The sequence below is a fragment of the Suncus etruscus genome, chromosome 7 (assembly GCF_024139225.1).
Source record: "Suncus etruscus isolate mSunEtr1 chromosome 7, mSunEtr1.pri.cur, whole genome shotgun sequence".
NCBI lineage: Eukaryota > Metazoa > Chordata > Mammalia > Eulipotyphla > Soricidae > Suncus > Suncus etruscus.
Window position 1 is genome coordinate 82784228 of NC_064854.1, and position 7166 is coordinate 82791393.

General features: G+C 40.8%; 1 non-coding gene across 1 annotated transcript; it reads left to right on the forward strand.

Annotated features, from left to right (window-relative positions):
- Positions 1 to 747: 747 nt before the first annotated feature.
- Positions 748 to 853, forward strand: LOC126015162 (U6 spliceosomal RNA). The gene has a single exon (XR_007498054.1). It is a non-coding gene; the product is annotated as a U6 spliceosomal RNA (small nuclear RNA).
- Positions 854 to 7166: the final 6313 nt, after the last annotated feature.

Genomic DNA, 7166 nt, shown 5'->3' on the forward strand with positions numbered 1-7166 from the left:
CTCCTGTGCTCTTTCTGTGGCCTAACCCGACGGGGGATGTGGCGCGGCGGGTGTTCGCGCAGTCAGCGTGTGTGGGCGGAGCTTCCCTACCTTCCCTGGGGTAAGTAAAACCCAGCTGGTCAGGCAGCCTTTCGCCCGGAGCAAGAGCTATTTTTTAAAATTTTTTTTCCAGCTTTGTCAGATTCCACAGCATAGCCCCACACCAGGTCGAGAAGAGCCGTCTCCGACATTGCGTGGGCCTGGGGCAAAGTTTGCACCCAATGGACTTAAAACTCTGCTGACTCCTGGGGAGAGTGAGTGGGGTCAGCTTGCAGGGACTCCTGGTAGCTCAATGCAGAGAGAGGGGCCGATGCAGCAACCGAAGAGCCAGCCTGCAAGCTGAGGAAGGCAGAAGTCAGCCTCCACCGCCAATGCTACCTCCTCCTGCCAGCAGAGCCAAGTCCCAGTCACTGTCATGCCGCCAGCAGCGCGGCCTCCCCGCCGGCCACCTCCTCCCCGCCTACAGCACTGGGCCCGGAGCCCTCGCTCGGCTATTTGCGTGACTGACCCAGAGTCAAGGTTTTTTTTTTTATTGGAGAGTTTCTTTTTTTTTTCTTTTTAATTATATAAACAATGATGCAAAGAAAGAGGACAGGTAAAGTTACAGTGGAAGGAGAATCACCCAAAAACAAAATTCTCAGAAGAAATACCCCTGCTGACACCCCAATTTTGAACTTACAGTCAAAGAACATTAAGAAAAGTAAAACAGTGCTCGCTTTGGCAGCACATATACTAAAATTGGAACGATACAGAGAAGATTAGCATGGCCCCTGCACAAGGATGACACGCAAATCATGAAGCGTGCCATATTAAAAAAAAAAGAAAAAAGAAAAGTAAAACAGAACCCATGTACAATTACTTTGTCCCTCAAGACCCCAGACTGTAGTACATTAAAACATTTCTTAATGGTACACAAAGCAATCTAAAGCTATAAAATTTGTGTAACTCCTTAAACTTGAAGGCATAGTAGTTTTTTACATTTCCATGCACATGCATATTAGTTTAAGTTAACCTCAAAAGTTTAAGTGGTTTTTTTTTTAAGGTTCAGAGTCTAAGGAGCACAGTAAAAACAGTGTTAGACTGTAATTATTGTTTGCATAGGCCCACCAAAGTATGGTGGACATGGAAAGGAAAAGCCTTGGCCTAAATACAAGGAGAGCCTACCCCTGAAGTTTCCTGACACAAGACCAAATCTAGGCTCCAGGCAAACTAGTTTGTCCAATCGTAGTGTCAATACAGTTCTATTTTTCACACAGTTTCTATTGTTGGTATCATGCTTCTGTATTGAAGATCCTGGAATCTGTATATCCTACATTGAAGTCAGGATGGTGCGGAGTGTCCTCTAATTTCAACTCACAATTAAAGGGCAATGCAGAAAGCCTTGTCCAGTAAGCAGATCATTGTTGTTTAAGTCTTCTCAGTGTCAAGGGAAGACTCCTTTGAGTAGATCGATGTCAGAGCAACAGTAGGGTCTTCCCTGGTAGAGGGTTGCTTTCAGGTGATGTCATAGACAAACTTGGATGCTTCATAGATGGCTTCCCTGGTTCAGGGGTGAATGGAGAATGCCCATTCTTCTGAGGCCTGTGCCAGGTCATTATGTCAATATTCAGGGTGTAAGGTCCTATTGCACCACAAGATTTGTGTGCCTCCATCTCTACCAGATAAGAAATTATTTGTATGTATAGTATTTTCCATTTTAATGTGCCTATGCAAGCAAGGAATAATGCCACATGGCATTATCAGTGCATATGGGGGGGCACAAGAACAATTCCAACAATTCCTGTGACTTGGTTCAAACATTAGCATTAAACTGAGGGACTCTTTCACCAAAATTCCTTATTGAACAGTTCACAAAGAGAAGCAAAGATAAAAAAAAGTGGGGAAAATAAACAATTTAACATAAGACAGTGGACACAATTATCACCATTTAAGGGAATATTCAGTAATAGTTATAGTGGTTGAGGGTATATATCTACAATATTCAAAGGAGATATGCATGTCCCTTTTATGTCATTAGAAATAGTCGGGTGGAGGGTGCTGAATCCTGGACACCACTTTGGTCTGTGATTTAGTCTTCTAGAGTCTGCAAAATGACGCCCCGCAGTTCCATATCGGGAAATGCATTTGAGTGGGTACTAATCTGAAACCAAGTAAGTCAGAAACCATAGTTACACAATGAAGGCAGGAAGAGACCAAGAGGCCGCTGAGAGTAAACAAGTAGGAAAAGAGTAATGGTCTCTTCCCAGCCTGAGAGTTCATCTTCTCATTTTCTTTTCAATATGTATGGTATGGCCCCGCGCGGTTTATAAAATGGAGACCAATGAGAAAAAAAATTACCAGTGAATGTCCCAACATACACCAGTGCTGCATCGGCCCACCCTCCTGATCTGTATGTGAATTGGAGGACAAAAAATAATTATAATTACTACCTAATTTTGAGCTAAAGGGAAAATGCAGTGATGTTACAGCTTTTGTAATTAATAACGGGTGGAAAAAGAATGAAAACATAATTTTTTGAGGTGTCTTAAAGAGTGACAATTGTCCTGCCCTTAGGATGTAAATGAATAGTGAGAGAAAATGCTAAACTGACACCCCAAGAAATTCCCTCAGTATTTCTCAGTAAGAAAGACTCAATATAGTGCCAGATTCTGATTTCTTTACAGGAACAAGAATGCAGTAGCAGTAATTTTAAAAGGACACTTTGAAATACAAGGGCCTATTTTTAATATTAAGCTCTCTCTTCATTCATCATCTGAAAGTAGTATTATATTATTTGACTTTTGAGGAAACATGTAATCACAATAATCAAGTATACATTTGTTGATACTTTGAAGGCAATTTGTTTCATCCACTATTAGCATTTATAAGTACTTGAAAAAATAAAGCATACATGTTTGAAAGACATAATTTATGCAAAATGATAACAATAGTTGCCCTGTTTCCTATGTATTTAACAACATGTGACTATACAGATATCTGTGATTTTTCTTCTGTCCTAAACCAGTTACAGTCTTGAAATAATATAATTCCCTGTATTCATCCATTTGTCGTCTTTTTTGTTTATCTCCATTATTTTGAGAGTTATATAATTCATCATTTTAGGGATTATAAGGGTCAAGTGACACCTATTACTTTTGGGAACTTAAGGTGAATTGAGGATGGGTCACAGATCTATAAATATGTGACAGGTAAAAACCAGTTTGAATCCAGCTGAAGTATTTGCAACCAGCAGGAGCGGTTGTAATCAGTGGCCAGAGATTGGACTAAAAAGGGCCAGTTGAAATAGAAATTCTAGTATGCAAACCTAGACACAACTACCTGTCAGTTTTGGGTGGAATTTTGGGGTTAAAAGTAACCAGTTTGAGAGGCTGGAGAGATAGCATGGAGGTAAAGCGTTTGCCTTGCATGCAAAAGGTTGGTGGTTCACATTCCAGCATCCCATATGGTCCCCTGAGCCTGCCAGGAGCAACTTCTGAGCATAGAGCTAGGAGTAACCCCTGAGCACGGCTGGGTGTGACCCCCCAAAAAAGTAACCAGTTTGAATCCAGCTAGTTGTGCAAGAGCAGCAAGATCACAGCTATTCCACTTTGTTCCATGGCTTCACATTTCTTTTAGTCAAGGAGCTACAATTATACTTAATAACAGTTTTGTACAACAAATTTCACAATGGATAAGCTACAAGTAACACCACCTCACCTTGTAATTAGTTTAAGAGACCCAACCAACACCTGCCACTCATAATATATCTGATCAGAACTTTAGAGAGAAAATGTTAAAGATTCTCAATAACTTAAAGAAATGATAAAATGGACAGACCATAAGACTAGAGTGGATATCTAAGTATAAATGAGAAAACTTCAAAAAAAAAAAGTCAGGACTTAAAAGCATGCTGCATATAATAAAAAACATAATTGGAAAGCTTCACCATCAGAGGAACAGCCACTGAGGAAGGAATCAGCAATGTAGAAGATGAGCTGCATAACAACTCCATAAAACAAAAAAGGCTTGAAAAAATGCTCAAAGAGAACAGTGGATAATAGAACTCTATGATAAAATCAATAGATACAATGTAAAAATTATGGGAGTACAGAAAATGAGGGGAAAAAAAACCTAATGAAGAATCAACAATCAAGAACATCATTGCTGGGGGCTGGAGTGGTAATACAGTGGTAAAGTGCTTGCCTTACAACTGGCTGATCCAGAACAGACCTCAGTTTAATCCCCAGCATCCATATGGTCCGCTAAGCCAGGAACGATTCCTGAGTGCATAGCAGGAGTAACCCCTGAGCGTCAATGGGTGTGGCCACAAAACAAAACAAAAACAAAAGAACACCATTGCTGAGAAATTCCCAGAACTAAAGAGTCCATGCAACCACATCCTGGATGCCCAAAGAGTACCAGTAAAAAGGGAGCCAAAGAAAAGGAACCCCAAAGCACATAGTAGCACAATGATAAAAAAAAAAAAAACCTTCACATACAGGAATAAAATAAAGAAATCAGCACATTTTAAAAAAATTATATACAAGGAGGCACCCTTAATGTTTACAGCATATTTATCACAAACAACTCTTACGTCTTGAAGAAAATGACAAAACTCCATTAAATGAATGCTTCTTCAAGAGTACTTTACCTGGGCCGGCGAGGTGGCGCTAGAGGTAAGAAGTCTGCCTTGCAAGCGCTAGCCAAGAAAGGACCGTGGTTCGATCCCCGAGTGTCCCATATGGTCCCCCCAAGCCAGGGGCAATTTCTGAGCGCTTAGCCAGGAGTAAACCCCTGAGCATCAAACGAATGTGGCCCGAAAAAAAAAAAGAGTACTTCACCCAGCCATATTTTCAAGCAAGTTTGAAGGAAGATACATAGCTTCATAGATTAAGCACAACCTCAGAAATCTTACATACTCAAAGACAAACTTAAAGGAGATCATAAGGGTCTACATTAAGACATGGCAGACCCAATAATCACAACAAAGTCCTACAAAAAGATGACAATCCCATGACAATTATCTCTCTCAAGGCCAATGTACTAAATGTATAAATTAAGATACACAGAGTGGCAAAATGGATCAAAATGTTGAGCCCGATTACCGTGGCTAGGAAAATTGTGTGCAGAGGTGAACCACACCTTCTGACAGGTAATAGGAGAGGGGAATCTGACCCAGGCCTGGACTGGTTGCGTTCTGCCATTACTGCAGCTGGGAAAAGGGCGCACAGAGGTGAACCACACCTTTGACATGTTAAGGGATAGGGGAAATGCGACCCAGGCCTGGACTAGTGGCAACTGTCATTACCACAGCTGGGAAAGATGTGCACAGCAGTGAAACACACTTTTTTAATTAATATCTTTATTTAAACACCCTGATTACAAATATGATTGTAGTTGGGTTTCAGTCATGTAAAGAACTCCTCCATTCACCAGAGCAACATTCACATCACCAGTGTTCCAAATCTCCCTCCTACCCACCCCACTCCCACCTGTACTCTAAACAGGCTTTCAAGTTCCCTCATTCATTCACATTGTTATGATAGTTCTCAATGTAGTTATTTATCTAACTGCACTCATCACTCTTTGGGGGAGCTTCATGTTGTGAACTGCAACTTCCAGCCTTCCACTCTTTTGTCTCTGGGAATAATTATGAAATTATCTTTTATTTTTCTTAAAACCCATAGATGAGTGAGACTATTCTGTGTCTTTCTCCCTCTGACATATGTACATTGATGAATAGGAAAATTTCATGACTTAATCTCTCCTGATGGCTGCATAATATTCCATTGTGTATATGTACCACAGTTTCATTAGCCATTCATCTGTTGAAGGCTGTTTTCAGAGTCTGCTATTGTAAATAGTGCTGCAATGAATACTGGTGTGAGTAAGGGATTTTTGTGTTCTGAGAGTATATCCCTAGGAGTGGTATAGCTTGATCTATGGGAACCCAATTTCCAGCTTTTGGAGAAATTTCCATATTGCTTTCCATAAAGGTTGGTCTAGACGGCATTCCCACCAGCAGTGGATAAGAGTTCCTTTCTCTCCACATCCCCGCCAACACTGTTTATTCTCATTCTTTGTGATGTGTGCCATTCTCTGTGGTGTGAGGTGGTATCTCATCCATATGCGCCAATAACACCATGTGGCATTGCTCCTTTTTTGCATAGGCACATTAAAATAGGAAAATACTATACATACAAATACGATCCTATCTAATAGAGATTGGAACACACAAATCTTGTAGTGCAAAGGGACCTTACACCCTGAACATTGATTGACATAACGACCTGGCACAGACCTCTGAAGAAAGGGCATTTTCTATTCACCCCTGAACCAGGGAAGCCATCCACGAAACATCCAGGCTGGTCTATAACATCACCTGGAAGCAATCCTCTACCACAGAAGACCCTACATTGCTCAGACATCGACCTGCTCAAAAGAGACTTCCCTTAACACTGAGAAGACTTAACAACAACAAGGACCTGCTTACAGGACAGGGCTCCCTGCATTGCCCTTTGATTGTGAGGTGAAACGAGAGGACGCTCCACATCCTGACCTCAATGTAGGATACGAAGATTCCAGGATCTTTAATACAGAAAAATGATACCAACAACAGAGACTGTGTGAAAAATAAAAGTGTGTTGGCACTACAGACAGTGTCTTGGATTGGACGATCTAGCTTGCCTGGAGCCTAGAGTTGGTCTTGTGCAGGAAACTTCAGGGGTCAGGTCTCTTTGTATTTAGGCCAAGGTTATTTCTTTCCATGTCCCTCATATTTTGATGGGCCTATGCAAACAACAATTGCCACTCCAACACCATTTTTACTGTGCTCCTTTGACTCTAATCCTTAAAAAGAACCCACTTAAAATTTGAGGTTAACTTAAACTAATATGCATGTATTTGGAAATGTAAAAAAAATACTATGCCTGTAATGTTTAAGGAGTTACGTATGTTTTATAGCTTTAGATTGCCTTGTGTGCTGTTAAGAAATATTATAATGTGTTACAATCTGGGGACTTGAGGGACAAAGTAATTGTACATGGATTCTGTCTTATTTATCTTAATGTTCTTTGGCTGAAATTTCAAAGTTAAGATATCAGCAAGGGGACTTCTGAGAATTATGTTATGGGTGACTGTCCTTCCAC